Source organism: Solea solea, chromosome 1, assembly GCF_958295425.1.
Source record: "Solea solea chromosome 1, fSolSol10.1, whole genome shotgun sequence".
Classification (NCBI taxonomy): Eukaryota; Metazoa; Chordata; class Actinopteri; order Pleuronectiformes; family Soleidae; genus Solea; species Solea solea.
In genome coordinates, this window is record NC_081134.1 from 25,388,026 (window position 1) to 25,405,426 (window position 17,401).

Genomic DNA, 17,401 nt, shown 5'->3' on the forward strand with positions numbered 1-17,401 from the left:
TTTCTTCTAAAGTTCAGGTTCAAGTTAAAAAGAAAACACTGAGGTGTAACAGTGTGTGACTCCCTCTAGTGGATGTAGTGTTTTTGTACAGAGTTGTGGTGTTTCCTGTCACTGTGGGCCTCACAGCACAGTAGTAAACAGCAGAGTCTGTCACTGCAGCAGAGGAGATGATCATACTGATCATGTTTTGCTCCACTTTAATCTTCAATCCAGGTGTTGGAGATGATACTATGCTTCCTGTTCCTAAATGAGACATGAGGAATCCTGGTGGTTTTCCTGGATGTTGTCGATACCAGAAGAAATTATCATTAGCTGTCATTGTTGTGTGATATTTGTAGGACAGAGAGACAGACGTATGTTCTGAAGTGAACTCTTCAGTCTTGACTGGAGTCAATTCTTTACAGTTGATTCCTGAAGGAGAAAATAATGATGTCAAAGACAATTCACATTCACATGTTATTGGAATGAAAACTTGTTGTGTCTTATAATGTAACAAACCTGTTAGAGTGTTAAGAAGCAGCAGAGAAAATACAGAGTGATGCAGTGACAGCATGTTGAATAAAGGTCATGTTAATGGTTTGTATCTTGAACTCTGCTGAATATGGAAGCTCCTCTCTCCTCTATAGTTCAGTAACAACTCAGCTCCTCCCTGAATGTCTGCGTCTCCTCTTAGATGTGTATTTTCTCTTCTCTCTGTTACACTTCCTCCTGCTTCACACTGACTGCAGCATTTAGTTCAAGCTGAAGGTGGACCGTCTTTAGTATAAGTATAAACTAAATCAAGTGTGATTGAAGATCATGTATCTGAACAGACTAAATGATTCTACTCATTTAAAAACATTAGCAGAAAAATTTACTTTTTATATATTCTTTTTATTGCCAAGTATACATTGGGTAGAATACATGTTACTCATAAAGCAATCATAGTTTTACATAAAACAAGTAAAAACAAGCAAACATGGCAGCAGCATCGATCTTAAGTGGATTGGAAATGACAATCTGACGGACTTCCACACAACCTGGGTACTGTACTGTAAAAAGTGGAAGAAAAAAAAAAAAAATAAGTACAAGCCTGAGTCGGAAATTCATAGAACAAAATCGGCAGGCAAAAAGTAAACCGAAAACATCCAACATCAGATGAAATGGACAGTATATGACAGGAAGTATCATCACAGAATCACCCCGAGAAATCGTTCATACTGTAACATTACACTGCGTTTCAAATTATTATGCAAATTGTATTGAAGTGTCATAAAGATGAAATGTTTTGTTTTTCAATTAAACTCATGGATGGTGTTGTGTCTCAGGGCTCTTTGGATCAATGAAATCAATCTCACACACCTGTAATAATAAGTTTGCCAGGTGAGCCCAATTAAAGGAAAAACTACTAAAGAAGGACGTTCCACATTATTAAGCAGACCGCCATTTTCAAGCAATATGGGAAAGAAAAAGGATCTCTCTGCTGCTGAAAAGCACGAAATAGTTGAATGCATTGGACAAGGTATGAAAACCTTAGATATTTCAGGAAAACTTAAACGTCATCGTCGTACTGTTAAGAGATTTGTGGCTGATTCGGAGCACACACGGGTTCGTGCGGATAAAGGATCAATGAGGAAGGTTTCTGCCAGACAAATACATCGGATTAAGAGAGCAGCTTCTAAAATGCCATTACTAAGCAGCAAACAGGTATTTGAAGCTGCTGGTGCCTCTGGAGTCCCACGAACATCAAGGTTTAGGATCCTCTAGAGGCTTGCAGTTATGCGTAAACCTTCTATTCGACCACGCCTAAACAATTCTCACAAGCAGAAACGGCTGCAGTGGGCCCAGAAATACAGTGGATACAATGGATGGAGTAGTGGATGGTTGGTGGACGGCCACCATGTCCAAACAAGGCTGCGACGTCAGCAAGGAGGAGTCATGTTTTGGGCCGGAATCATGGGGAGAGAGCTGGTCAGCCCCTTTAGGGTTCCAGAAGGTGTGAAAATGACCTCTGAAACGTATGTGGAGTTTCTGACTGACCACTTTCTTCCATGCTACAAAAAGAAGAACCGTGCTTTCCATAACAAAATCATCTTCATGCATGACAATGCACCATGTCATGCTGCAAGGAATACCTCTGCATCATTGGCTGCTATGGGCATAAAAGGAGATAAACTCATGGTGTGGCCACCTTCTTCCCCTGACCTCAACCCTATTGAGAACTTTTGGAGCATCCTCAAGCAAAAGATCTATGACGGTGGGAGGCAGTTAAAATCCAAACAGCAGCTCTGCGAGGCTATACTGACATTCTGCCAAGAAATTCAAGCAGAAACTCTCCAAAAACTCATAAGTTCAATGGATTAGTGATGGGAATTCCGGGTCTGTGTCTGTAACCCCTCCCCTCCCCCTCCTGCTCAGTGTAGACACACAGACGCTGCCACAGCCACACATGTTGACCAATGCGGCTTTAAAAGACAATTAAAAAAACGCTCTCGATCGGAAGCCGGCTCTCTCGATCGCAGAATGGATGCAAGCATTGTGAAGCTGCTATCAAATAAGGGGTCCTATGTTAAAATGTAACTTGATCTGTTAAGATGTTTTTGATTTAAATAGCTTTTGATTTCAATAAATATGACCTCCTAATGTTGCAAATTCAACCATTTTCATTTTCAGTTCTTTACAATCTATAAAATGTTTTGAAACTCTGTTGTGCATAATAATTTTCTGAAACAATGTCTACAGGGAAACCATGTATCCTAAAAATGTTATTCAACATGACCTCCGCCGTTTCCTTGGCGGAGGGAAGCTTTTGCAGGGGAAGAAAGTGAACCATTTTAGAGAATCTGTCCACCACCGTCAAAACCACAGTGTTACCGTACGAAGGTGGGAGTCCTGTGACAAAGTCCATGGAGATGTGGGACCAGGGGCGTTGAGGGATTGGCAAGGGCCTGAGTTCTCCCGACGGTTTCTGATGAGGTTTTGTTAGTAGCACAAACAGCGCAGGCATCGACATAATTGGTAACATCGGAGACCATTTTAGGCCACCAAAAACGTTGTTGTACAACAAACAAGGTCTTTTTTATACCCGGATGACAGACAGTCTTGTTGGTGTGAGCCCAGTGAATCACTTCCCCCCTGAGAGCCTGGTATAACAAAAAGCTTGTCCGCAGGACAATCTGGGGGGGCAGCGACACCTTCGGCTGCCGCTTTAACCTTACCCTCTATCTCCCATGAGAGAACTGATATAAAGCATGTTGCGGGTAGGATCGTTTTGGATTCTGAGTTTACTTGGTCATGGGCGAAAATTCGGGACAGGGAGTCAGGCTTAAGATTCTTGGAACCAAGGTCTGTAAAGAAAATAGCCCATCTAGCCTGCCTTGCGTTAAGCCTCTTAGCGGATTTGAGGTATTCAAGATTCTTGTGATCAGTCCAAACCTGAAATGGTTGGGAGGCTCCCTCCAGCCAGTGTCTCCACTCCTCCAGGGCCACCTTGACTGCCAGCAGTTAGCGGTCTCCAATGTCGTAATTGCGTTCGGCCGAGAAGAGTTTCTTAGAAAGATAGGCACAAGGGTGAAGTTTGCCGTCTTTGGGGCTGAATTGGGAGAGGATTGCTCCGATGCCAACGTCCGAAGCGTCTACCTCTACCACGAACTGCTGACTGGGGTCCGGAGGGATGAGGACAGGGGCGGAGGTGAAGCTTCTTTTAAGGCTCTTAAGGCAGTTTCGCACTCTTGGCTCCAGACAAATGGTCTGTGTGGAGAAGTGAGATTGTGCAGGGGTGAGGCAATGGTGCTGTAATTGCGAATGAATTTTCTGTAAAAGTTAGCAAAACCCAGAAACCTCTTAACCTCTTTACGTGAAGTGGGAGTGGCCCAATCCGCCACAGCCGAAACCTTTTCAGGGTCCATCCTGACCTCCCCCTCAGCAAGCACAAACCCAAGGAACGAGACCGAGGGCTTGTGGAACTCACACTTTTCTGCTTTCACGAACAGCTGGTTCTGGAGTAACCGCTGAAGCACAGCGTGGACGTGGTGGGTGTGAGTCTCCACATCGGGGGAAAAGATCAGGATGTCGTCTAAATACACAAAGACAAAAACATTAAGCATATCTCGAAGTACATCGTTAACCAGATTTTGAAAAACAGCTGGTGCATTAGTTAAACCAAAAGGCATGACCAGATACTCATAATGTCCTGTTGGGGTGTTGAAAGCGGTCTTCCACTCGTCGCCCTCTCTGATCCTGACGAGGTGGTAAGCATTGCGTAGGTCTAAGTTGGTGAAGATCTTAGCCCCCTCCAACAGTTCAAAGGCCGTGGAGATGAGGGGAAGGGGGTACCTGTTCTTGACAGTTATGGCATTGAGACCACGGTAGTCTATGCAGGGCCGGAGGGTCTTGTCCTTCTTCTCCACAAAGAAGAATCCAGCTCCAGCAGGGGAGGAGGAGGGACGGATGAGACCGGCGGCGAGGGACTCCCTAACATATTCCTCCATGGCCCTACGCTCAGGGGCCGAAAGGGAATAAAGTTTACCCCTAGGAGGGGTGCTGCCTGGTAACAGGTCTATGGCACAGTCATAAGGGCGATGAGGTGGCAAGGAGGTGGCTTTTGCCTTACTGAAGACCTCGGCTAGGTCGTGGTAGCATGGCGGTACGTTGGTGAGGTCAGGGTTAGTGGGAAGGGAGCTGTGGGCTTTTGGCAGACAGATGTTGGCACATTTCGGGTCCCAGCCAGTTATTTTTCCACTAACCCAGTCAAAATTAGGATTGTGGGTGACCAGCCACGGGTGCCCTAAAATAATCTGGTGAGCCATTGAGTCAAGGACGTGGAAGCTTAGCCTTTCCGTGTGAGAGTCCGGGAAGACTAAGGTCACTGACTGGGTGTGGTGGGTAATCTTACCTAGAGGGCTGCCATCTACGGCTCTCACCTCAAGGGGGCATGGGAGTGCGAAAGCTCTCAGTCCAAGTCTTCTGACCAGGGAAGAATTCATTATGCTAGCATCTGCACCAGAGTCAATGAATACAGGCAAGAACATAGAACCAGAGTCAGAAATAATCTTTACCTGAGGCTGGTGCAGGGCTGGGTTACTGATTACCAGGCTTCGACTCACTGTGAGCAGTTCTTTTGGCTTTGCTCCGCCCCCCTTGATGTGGCAGGTACTCACTAAGTGTCCCAGTTGACCACAGTAAAAGCATCTTCCCTCTCTATGTCGACAATGGCGCTCTTCAGCGGAAAGATGAGCGCGTCCCAGATGCATTGGTTCCTGTGGGGGAGGGGGAGAGGGGGGCAGACTGACTGCTGATTGGCGGACGTGGCTTGGCCGATCCTCAGAGCTGCTCCTCCATCCTCGGTGAGGCGACGAACGAGCCCGAAGTCGTCCCCGCTCCTGGTCCCGCTCGGTGAGGCGCTTGTCGATCTTAACTGCCAGCATGATGAGGGAATCTAGATCCTCCGGAAGATCGACGTTGATCAGCTGATCCTTCACAGACTCAGAGAGTCCTTGAAAAAATGTGTCCGATAGGGCGACAGGGTTCCACCCACTCTCAATGGCGAGGGTGCGAAAGTCTATAGCATAGTCTGTTGCCTTGCGCCTTCCTTGCCTTAGCATGAGCAGAGATCTAGCAGCTTCCCTGCCTGGCGCAGTGTACTGAAAAGTCTGCTTGAGTGCCTGTGTGAACCTGACGAGGGAAGAGCAGCCTGTTGAACGACGGCTCCATTCGGCAGTAGCCCACGCCTCTGCACGTCCTGTGAGGTGGGAGATTATGAATGCCACCTTGGACCGGTCAGTTGGGAAGGCTGATGGTTGTAGCTCAAAGTGCAGCTCGCACTGTGTCAAGAAGGGCCTCACGTCCCCTGACTCCCCGGAGAAGCGCTCAGGACGGGAGAGCTGTAGACAAGGCTGAGCAGTACTGGCAGGGAGCAGCGCGTCCGCGTGTGGACCCAGAACTGGGTCAGACGTAGCTTCAGCAGGTGTCTCTCGTGGCAGATGAGAGAGTAGTTCTTGAAACTGTGAGCCCAACGATGACATCATCGAGTCCTGGCGTGTCGCCAGTTCTCTCAGTGTGACGCACAGGGACGTGAGCTGCTCCTGCTGTAGAGCCAGCTTTTGCCCCTGTGCATGAAGGGCTTGGTGAAACGAGTTAGAATCCGCTGAGTCCATGTCTGGCCAGTTCGTTCTGTCGTGAACTATGGCTGAGCAGAACAAGGGACTCAAATGCAGGACTCAGAACACGAATCAGTCAGTAACAGAGTTTAATTCCAGGCAGAGGTTCGGTACACGGGAGGTCAACAAGAGATCAGGCAGAGGTACCAAAACGTCAGGCAAAAAGGCAAGGTCAAAAAAGGCAGGCAAGGTTCAAAAACACGAGAAGACAAGACTATGGCTGTGAAAGAGAGTGCTGGGACGTGAGCTATGAACTACAACGAAGTGGCGACGAGACAAGACACAGAGGGGAATATGAGCAGTGCTTGATTAGGGAGTGATAGGATGCAGGTGTGGTAGACACAATCAGGGATCAGGTGCACGCCAACAAGGAAGGGGGCGGGGTAGACAGGAACCTGAAACAGAGACAAGGGTGAGTGATTTCCAAAATAAAACAGGAAGACAAGACATGGAACATGAAGGGAGAAACAAAACAAGATACTTTACAGAGGTGACAGATCATGACATACATTAATTGAGCATTGATGAATATTCAAAAGACATGTTCCCCAGTATTCTTTGGAGAGGGGCACTCCCAGTTCAGACTCCCATGTAGACCTTTATTTATCTGACTGAAGAGTGTCTGATATAGACTTGATATTGCTCCTTTTTTACCTGCCGTAATTCTAATTCTTTCGAGTGTAGGGTGTTGTGGTATATCTGACAGAGTTGATTCATGGGTCTTTATAAAATTTCTGATTTGTAGATAACGGAAAAAATGCGAGACTGGTAGATTATATTTCATTTTCATTTGTTCATAAGACATCAGGTGTCCTCCCTGATACAGATCGCTTGGAGATCTCACTCCCTTCTCTCTCCATTGAGCAAACACTGGGTCTGCAGCAGAAGGCTTGAAAGCATGATTGTTACAAATTGGCATATTTAATATGATTCCAATTTTTTATTGAGTTATGTATCATACATTTATGTATCATAAATTTGATGGGACTGTTCAATAAGGTTAGAAGTGAGGTCCTTTCACATGCTGCTTGCTCTAAAGAAAGCCAGGCAGGGGATGATTTGGTTGTGCCTTCAACAAAGCACGGACTCCTCCAGAAAGCCAGAATGTTTAGATGTGCTGCCCAATAGTAACATTTGAAGTCTGGTAGGCCGAAGCCACCCTCTTGTTTAAATTTACAAAGGTGTTTTTTGTTTATACGTGGTACTTTGTTTTGTCAAAGAAAAGTAATCACAATTGAGTCCAATTTTCTGAAGTATACTTGTGGAATGTGAGATGGTATTGATTGGAAAATATATAGGAAACGTGGGAGAACTACCATTTTGATGGCATTAATCCTCCCTACCAGAGATAGTGGAAGGGTCGTCCAGAATTCAATATTTTTTTCACTTGGTTCACTTTTATGTTCCAGTTTTCCTCAAGTAGCAGATCCGGTTTCCTGGTGACAGACACCCCATGATACGTGAATCTGTCCTTGGTAATTCAGCGTGGTACTGTTCTGATTTAAATGTACTGGCATTAATTCACTTTTATCCCAGTTAATTTGAAATCCTGAAAGGGACCCGAAATGGTTAAATACCTCCATGATCAATGGAATGGACTCTTTTGGGTTTGACACATATAATAATATATCGTCTGCATAAAGCGACAGATGGTGTTGTTGCCCTTTAATAGAGACAAGTGATATCCTGGGGTGCTGGCATATTTTTGTAGCTAGCATTTCTACAACCAGGTCAAAAAGGTAGGGGGACATGGGATCTCCCTGCCTAGTTCCACGGAGTAGTGGGAATTCAGAAGAGACATTGTGGTTTGTAATAACACTTGCAGTAGGATGAGCATACAAAATCCGTATCCAGTCTGAAAATATCTTCCCAAAGCCAATTGCTTTTAAGGCCTCAAACTTGAACGGCCACTCGACCTGGTCAAAGGCCTTTTGATATTACAACTGTTTCTGTGTCATGCGCACAGTAAAGTATGTTGAATAAACGTCTTAAATTAAAATAAATATGCCTATTAGGGATAAAACCTGTTTGACCAGGATGCACAATCTTATGAATATGTGTGTTTAAGCGATTTGCCAACATTTTGCTAATCAGTTTTGTTTCGTTTGGAATCAGTGATATTGGCCTGTAGGATGAGGCTTCCAGCTCGTCCCTGTCCTTTTTTAGAATTACTGAGATGTTTGCTCTATAAAGTGTTCGAGGTAATCTGCCCTGTGCTGCAGTGTGCTTAAACATACACAGCGGGAGCGGGGCTAATTCCTTGTAGAAACATCTGTAAAATTGTATAGTGAAGCCGTCAGGCCCAGGTGTTTTGTTATCTGGAGACTCTTTAATTGCTTGTATGATCTCTTCTATAGAGATCTCCTTATGGAGCAGTGTTACTGCTTAAGGGCTCAGCTGAGGCAGATTTAATTTGGAAAGAAATGATTTAGTTCTGTCAGTATCATGTTTACCATTTGAATTGTATCATTTTGAATAGAATTCCTTAAAATGTGTGTTCATTTCTTTAGGGCCTGTGAGAATAGTTCCAGATTCTTATTTTATTTTGTGTATAGCCCGTGAGGATTGAATGTGCCTCAGTTGTCGTGCCAGTAATTTCTGGGGTTTGTCACCTATCTCGAATTGCATCTGTTTGATTCTATTTAACTGCTTATTGACCTGACAGGATAAAATTGTATTATATTCTTGTTTCAGAGAGATTATCGAGTTCAGGGTGTTAAGGTCTGACGAGACTCGGTATGAATCTTCTAACTCAGCAATGGACTTGTCCAGTTCCACTGATCTTTTTTCTGACTGTTTTTTCCTACCTGCCATATAAGAAATGATGTTGCCTCTGAGCACTGCCTTGATAGCTTCCCATAATGTTGAGTCATCAACATCCCCTGTGTCATTTGTAGCTATAATTTATGGCAGCCTTTCTGACATACATTTTTTAGAATGTTTTCTCCTTTAAGATTGTGTTATCAAATCTCGAGGTGTGAGCACTATTGCAGTGTTTAAATCTGATGTCAAGGGACACTGGAGCATGGTCACTTATATAAATGTTATGGTAATGTGAGGTTACAATATTGGGAATCATTGTAGAGTCTAGCAGCATGAAGTCGATCCTTGAGTAAGAATTATGCACTGGGGAAAAAAAAGAATAGGCTCTAGTAGCAGGATCACACAGTCTCCAAATATCCACACGATTTAGACTGTGCATAATGTTTTTAGGACCTCACTGGATTGACTATTTACTGGTGCCTTCTGTGATTGCTTGTCTAAAGAGGCGTCAACAACACAGTGGCAGTCACCCGCCATTATAATGTTTGTGTCACATACGTCTGGAATCCTATTTAAAACTGCTTGAAAAAATGATGGATCATCGAAGTTTGGACCGTAAATATTTATCAAGGTTACTGGAATACCATTGAGTGATCCTGCTACAATTATGAATCTACCATTGGAGTCCCCGATTGTGGTCGAATGATGCATTTTTCTTCATAATGATGGCTACTCCTCTGGCTCTAGCCTCGAAATTTGATTGGAATATCAAATTTCCCCATCCCATGCGTAGTTTATGTTTGGCTGTATTTTTAATGTGTGTCTCTTGTAAGTAAATAATATCTGCCTTTAAGCTTTTCAAATGTGCCAGTATTTTCCCTCTTTAGACTGGATGATTTAGGCCTCTGACATTCCAGCTCACCATTCTTGCAATATCACCATTATTTGAAGACACAGCAGTCATATATATTAATATGGTACATTTAGGTTATAACAACGTGTGCTGTAGAGTTCCACCATTGTAGTATCAGAATACCTGAGATGCTGCATTAGAACATGAACATGAACAAAAACAACAATCAAACCAAACGAGAAGAACAATATAACAATGTTCTCCGGGACCCTCTGCCTCTCTTCCCCTTGCCTCTGAGAATAAACTTCTCCTAGATCAAACCTACTAGGCTCATAACTGTCCATATTAACCTGTGCTGGTGACATCCCCGCCCCCTCCTTACCACAAGAAACGTAAACAAACTGTCCATGTGCGTCGGGACGCCTGACTTGGAGTCAGTTGTGACATGTAATCATCTGTTCTCTGCTCCTTTAACCGGTGTATCCGTCTGCCGTGGAACTTTGTTGTCGCCTAGGAACCTCTCGGCGACCTTCGTATTGGTGAATGAGCGTCTGTCTGAACCGACCGACATCACAAACGTCGCAGGATATCTGAAACCGCGTCTCGGCTCCGCCGCTCTGCATCTGGCTCTGACGCTGTCGAATCGTTGCCGTTGTTTCATTATCACTGATTCCAGGTCCGGGAAGATGTATTGGTGTGCGCCCTTGTATTGCAGGGGAAACCTCTGAGAAGGGAGTCTAAGGATGTGTTCCTGGACTCGATCATTATGATTGATTCGGGACTCCTGCTTGTTCAGATCGCTCACATTTGAAGTCTCTCCTCAACATCTGCCATTGTCTGCTTCAAATCCGCAAGAGATATTTGAAGTGTGTCAAACCTTTTGTCTACGTTCTGGCTCAGCTGATCGATAGCAGACATTATGTCTTATTATAGACACTGTGACAAGTGAAAGACTGCTGCAGGACGCCTGGAGCCTGGATAACGTTGTGGTTACCGAGATGATAAACAAACATGCAAATGAAACACAAGCTTAGTGTGTAGCTTAGCGTGTAGCTTAACCTGAAGCCGGCTATCGCTAATGCTAAACGACAAAACAAGCACACAAAGACAGTTATATACGTATTGTTGGCACTGCTCCTACCTTTAGGTGAAGTTTGGTGCTGTGTCCTGCTTTATATTGCTACTTTCAATCGTAGAAGAAGAAGAACTACTCTTTTTGTAGCTGCTGAGCTTATCGGTTGTACGGAGCTCAGCAGCTACAACGATTCGTAGCTGCTCGATACAACATTCTTCTTCTTCCACGGTTGAAATTACGTCACCGGATGTGCCCGGACTCTAGTGCCCAGAGTGGTGAAATTCGCCAGTTACATAACTAGTCAACGGAAGTGCCGTTCCCCTTCGTAGAGCTCAAGAAAAAAATCAAACCCTGCACTCTCAGCAGTGGCTGAACTGATTGTTATGGACTTTTAGGGCTTCATAAACGAGGTAATGACGCAGATACACACAAAAATGCAGCGTTAATTGGCACTTCCGGGCTATGGCATCTTTAACTCAAATTAATCCATCCTTATTAACTGAATATGTGCCCCATACGTTTGAAATCAGAATCAGAATCAGAATCAGAATCAGCTTTATTGGCCAAGTATGTAACACATACAAGGAATTCGACTCCAGTTTTTCAAACACACGCTGTACATGAAACGTAGACATCAACATAACTTAACATATATTTGACAAGAGTGAATAAAAAAGGTGACCAGAGGTCCGGTTTATTTTTAAATATATATATATATAAACGATAAGGTGCAGATAGTGAATAAATAAATAAACAAATAAACTGTCTGAGCTTAACGAGCGCGCCGGCTCGCTTGCCCCGTCTGCGTCTCCTGAATATCCTACAGAGAGCTGCTGCTCCTCCAACTAAAAGTTCCGTGAATACACCAGAATCGCTGGGAAACGGCGAAAAAGTGTGACCAGTTGAATGTTCAGACTGTAAAAGTTCCTCTATAAATAGCAGTTATTAAACCCCTTCTCAAAAAAGCGACCCTTGACCCAGATATTTTAGCTAATTGCCTACCTATATCTAATCTTCCCTTTGTTTCTAAAATCTCAGAAAAGGCAGTTGCTTATCAATGATGTGAATATTTGTGCATTAATGGCCTGTTTGAAGATTTTCAGTCAGGTTTTAGATTAAACCATAGCACAGAAACAGCACTAGTTAAAGTTAGTAACGATTTTCTTTTGGCCTCAGATAATGGTCTAGTCTCTTTACTTGTCCTGTTAGATCTTAGTGCTGCATTAGACACCATTGATCATAATATTCTACTGCAGAGATTGGAGCAGACTCTTGGTATCACAGGTGCTGCCCTCTGCTGGTTTAAATCATACTTATCTGATAGATTCCAGTTTGTTCATGTTAATGATAAAACCTCACTACAAACAAAAGTTAATTGTGGAGTTTCACAAGGCTCAGTGCTTGGGCCTATACTTTTTACCTTATATATGCTTCCTCTAGGGAACATTATTAGGAAGCACAACATACACTTCATTGTTATGCAGATGACACACAGCTATATTTATCAATAAGGCCGAATGAAATAAATCAGGTTGTTCAACTCCAGGAATGTCTCAGAGAGTGCTACTTTTAAACTTTTATGCCTGGCCCTAAACACCTCAGAGAAAAACTTTCTGATCACATTGTCACTTTAGATGACATCACCATGGCTTCCAGTTCCACTGTGAGGAACCTTGGAGTTACTTTTGACCAGGAAATGTCATTTGATTCACACATAAAACTAATTTCCAGAACAGCCTTCTTCCACCTGCGGAACATGATGAAAATTAGAAACATTCTGTCCTTACAGGATGCTGAAAAACTAGTTCATGCTTTTGTTACATCTAGATTAGATTACTGTAACTCCTTATTATCGGGATGTTCCAACAAGTCTGTTAGAACCCTTCATTTAATTCCAAATTCTGCAGCACGAGTTCTGACAGGAACTAGGAAAGAGAGACCATATAACTCCAGTGTTAGCTTCTCTACACTGGCTCCCCGTACAGTTTGGAATTCAATTTAAAAATCCTCCTCCTCACGTACAAAGCACTTAATGGTCAGGCCCCTTCATACCTCAAAGACCTAGTCTTACCTTATCACCCTAAAAGACCACTAAGGTCACAAAATACAGGTTTACTGCTCCTGCACTCTCTATCTCTTCTGTCTCTACCTCATCTCCCTCTTGTCCTTTCTGTCCCCCACTTCTCCTCTGTCCCCCATTTTCATTTCACCCCAACCGGCCAAGGCAGATGACTGCACACCTCTGAGCCTGGTTCTGTCAGAGATTTCTTCTTCTGTTAAGAGGGAGTTTTTTCTCTCCACTGATGCCTAGTGCTTGCTCATTGTGTGAACTGTTGGGGTTCTCTGCTCTCCTTGATGTTGTCTATGTACAGTGCCTTGAGATAATGTATGTTATGATTTGCCGCTATACAAATACAATTGAATTGAATTGAATTCACAAACACTGAGGTGTAACAGTGTGTGACTCCCTCTAGTGGATGTAGTGTTTTTGTACAGAGTTGTGGTGTTTCCTGTCACTGTGGGCCTCACAGCACAGTAGTAAACAGCAGAGTCTGTCACTGCAGCTGAGATGATATGAAGTTTGACTCCCCATTTGTCTTCAGACACTTGAGTGAAGAACCTTCTTTGTGATGTTAGAGAATCTGCTGTTTTTGTAAAATTAGAGCCTGAGATGTACACGAGGAACTCTGGTGGTTTTCCTGGATGTTGTCGATACCAGAGGAAATAATCATTAAATGCCGCTTCTCTGAAAAAGTTGTAGGACAGAGAGACAGACCTGTGTTCTGAAGTGAACTCTTCAGTCTTGACTGGAGTCAGTTCTTCACAGTTGATGCCTGAAGGAGAAAATAATTATGTCAAAGACAATTCACATTCACATGTTATTGGAATAAAAACGTTTTGTGTCTTATAATTTAACAAACCTGTTAGAGTGTTAAGAAGCAGCAGAGAAAATACAGAGTGATGCAGTGACAGCATGTTGAATAAAGGTCATGTTAATGGTTTGTATCTTGAACTCTGCGGAATATGGAAGCTCCTCTCTCCTCTATAGTTCAGTAACAACTCAGCTCCTCCCAGAATCTCTGCGTCTCCTCTTAGATCTGTATTTTCTCTTCTCTCTGTTACACTTCCTCCTGCTTCACACTTCCCGAGTAGTGTGAGGTGATGAAGAATCAGATGGAGAATCTGTTAAAAAACAGGTTAGCCAAGCGTAGCGGCAGTCCCTAGAGTTCTCCATGTTTGTTAGCACTTAAATCTGATGGCTCTCCCAATTTTTGTATAGATTTTCGCAAAGTTAACTCTGTGACAGTGCCTGACTCTTTTCCTTTGCCCCGTGTCGAAGACTGCAAAGATAGATAGATCAGCTTAATGGCTACTGGTAAGTTCCCTAAACATCTAGAGCCTCTGGTGTTTCTGAATTTGTTACCCCTGATCATTTTCTACAGTACACAGTGATGCCCTTTGGTGTGAGAAATGCTCCAGCCACTTTCCAGCGCTTAATGCATTTGGTCCTACGTGATGTGCCGAACTGCAATGTTTATTTTTGATGATGTGGTGGTTTATTCAACAAACTGAGATGATCACATTTCCAGTGTGACAGGAGTGTTCAGGTGATTAGCTGCTGTGTCGTTAACCCTGAACCTTGCTAAATGTGAATTTAACATATCTTGGTGGGACATGGGCAGGTTCGTCCAGTAGAGGCTAAGGTGGAAGCCATACTGTCGTTCCCATGTGCCACTATCTCTGTTGTCCCCCCCTTTTCTTCTCCCTCTGAGCAGGTGCCTGCCTACCTCACCTGTGCTCAGCCCTTATCACTTCTCAGTCCAATTAGTTGAGTATAAAAAAGGTGGAAAAGAACTGCCTCATTCTCTTTTGGCTCCTGAGCAGACACTCAGCAGGTGGCTGAGTGTGTGGCCTGCGTGTATCTGGAAATCTGGATCTGGACTCAGCTGTGTGACCAGACTCCAGCTTATTGAATGACGTGTGCTTTGCTTTGTTAGTTAATTTTGTAGGATTAAAAATTGTTAAATCCTTCCTGTAGTGGGGAACGTACACTTAATTCCAAAGCCACTGAATAGTCATTAGCTGTAAGTAGGTTTCAATTGGCTTGACTCATAGGTACTGTTGTAATTCATCAATCATGAAGACGAAGAGAATGGTGTGAAAGGTTTGCACATTTATTTCCACTTGCCGTACATCCAAGTTACATTTCTATCCACATGTATCCAAGCTACTCGAGGATCAACAACACATAGAAATATTCCCTTGATGTTCAGTTTGTGAATGACAATCTATAGATTCCAACAGTAAGACAACGCAACCTAATGTCACGTAGTGACCTGACGATCAAAAAACCTTGTTACACCAAAGTACTACTTCTAAACGGACACAACTCCATCCAACTGCTAGATAATTTTCAGTACATATCTTCAATTCCTTTATCTATCATAGCCGTCAAAGGTATCAAAGTGTCGATGGTAGCTTTTATCTAAAGAACAAAATAACATCAGAAAGGCCACAAAGCCATGTTCCTTTCCTTGCTAATTTAATCAAAGGCTTAAAGCCAACTACTTCAACTGTTAATAAATTACATTGTAACAAGTGTCAAATCTTGCATCAACCACCCGGCCTAACCCTGAACTAAACTAGTCACCAGAAGAGGTATCTTATCTGCTGTGAGCTCCTTCTATGACCCTCTGGGATTCCTGTCTCCATTCACGGTACTTGCCAAAGCACTGCTGCAGCAGCTGATGAAGAGAGGCCTACTTGGGACGAGCCCGTCCTGGAACTGTATGCCTGCAAGTGGTCTGCATGGCTAAATGACTTAAAACAGCTGTCAACCTGCAACATCCCAGCTCCACCAATTCGCAGACGCAAGTGAGATAGGATACGACACACAGTAGTATGCAACCAACAGTGAGGCAAACTGATCACTGGTTCACAGCCGCCTGGAACTGAGGGCACACAAGCTATTTATACTGCAGCTGGGGTTGATTGAAGAGTCTTGATTGGTAGACTTGGTCGAATCACAGCCACACCAAACACAGACGCCAGTGAACAGGAAGCAGGAGGTAGACAGCCTCTACTCCAGAAGGACCAATCCTCAACAGGGAATCATAAAGCTGGATTTGCATGCCTGGTAATCACTCATGGAAACAATACAATGAATATACACTAAACGGCAGCCAGCAGCGGCCGTGACAATGGCCAGAGAAACCACAGTCGCTGGAAATCAAAGATGATGACATGGAGGTGAGGAAGTCAGTTACCACTAACCTCACCCATGTAACCGAAAGTATGGACTCTGTGAACAAGCTCATTCAATACTATTCTAGCTGGTACAAGCTAAAGAAAGCCGTGGCATGGATGGTCAAGCTCAAGGAAATGCTTCTACGAATGAAAGCAAGAAGAGAATTACCGGCAAAGGACAGCTACTCCCAAACTGATGAAGAACCACAACAGGTCATAAAGCAAGCCCAAGCCCGTAAAGTAACAACATGTAGTGTTTTTTTACAGAGTTGTGGTGTTTCCTGTCACTGTGGGCCTCACAGCACAGTAGTAAACAGCAGAGTCTGTCACTGCAGCTGAGGAGATGATCATACTGATCATGTTTTGCTCCACTTTAATCTTCAATCCAGGTGGTGGAGATGATACTATGTTTCCTGTTCCTAAATGAGACATGAGGAACTCTGGTGGTTTTCCTGGATGTTGTCGATACCAGAAGAAATAATCACCAGCAGCTGCAGATTTGCGATATTTGAAGGACAGAGAGACAGACGTGTGTTCTGAAGTGAACTCTTCAGTAATGACTGGAGTCAGTTCTTCACAGTTGATGCCTGAAGGAGAGAATAATGATGTCAAAGACAATTCACATTCACATGTTATTGGAATGAAAACGTTTTGTGTCTTATAATGTAACAAACCTGTTAGAGTGTTAAGAAGCAACAGAGAAAATATAGAGTGATGCAGTGACAGCATGTTGAATAAAGGTCATGTTAATGGTTTGTATCTTGAACTCTGCTGAATATGGAAGCTCCTCTCTCCTCTATAGTTCAGTAACAACTCAGCTCCTCCCTGAATCTCTACGTCTCCTCTTAGATCTGTATTTTCTCTTCTCTCTGTTACACTTCCTCCTGCTTCACACTGACTGCAGCATTTAGTTCAAGCTGAAGGTGGACTGTCTTTAGTCTGTTTTTGGAATAATTGTGTTTTTGGACATTTTCGACATAAAACAGAGTCATCAGCAAACATGTGCATCTAAACATCAGGACACACTGCTGTCAAATCAATAAAGTATAAACTGGGCCCAGTATGGATCCTTGTAACATTTAATGAACACGGCGCACAGACACAGATCTCGCGATCACACATCACTCACATGGTTGCCAGGTAAAAACATAATCCCCGACTAACAGACTACTTCTACAATATACCACATCCCCCTTTTCCAAGTATAATAGTCCCCTTTGACTGAAAAACTGGACCTCAAAAAAAGATTTGAGCTTGTTCAGTGCAGCACTGTGTTCATGACTCCAGTGCCAAGCAGCTTCCTTTCTCAGCAACTGTCGGAGTGGA

At 43.6% G+C, this 17,401-nt stretch overlaps 1 long non-coding RNA gene across 1 annotated transcript; it reads left to right on the forward strand.

Moving 5' to 3' along the window:
- Positions 1-15,382: 15,382 nt before the first annotated feature.
- Positions 15,383-17,135, forward strand: LOC131463778 (uncharacterized). Its single transcript, XR_009241118.1, has 2 exons — positions 15,383-16,288; positions 16,465-17,135. It is a non-coding gene; the product is annotated as an uncharacterized LOC131463778 (long non-coding RNA).
- The last annotated feature ends 266 nt before the right edge of the window (positions 17,136-17,401 follow it).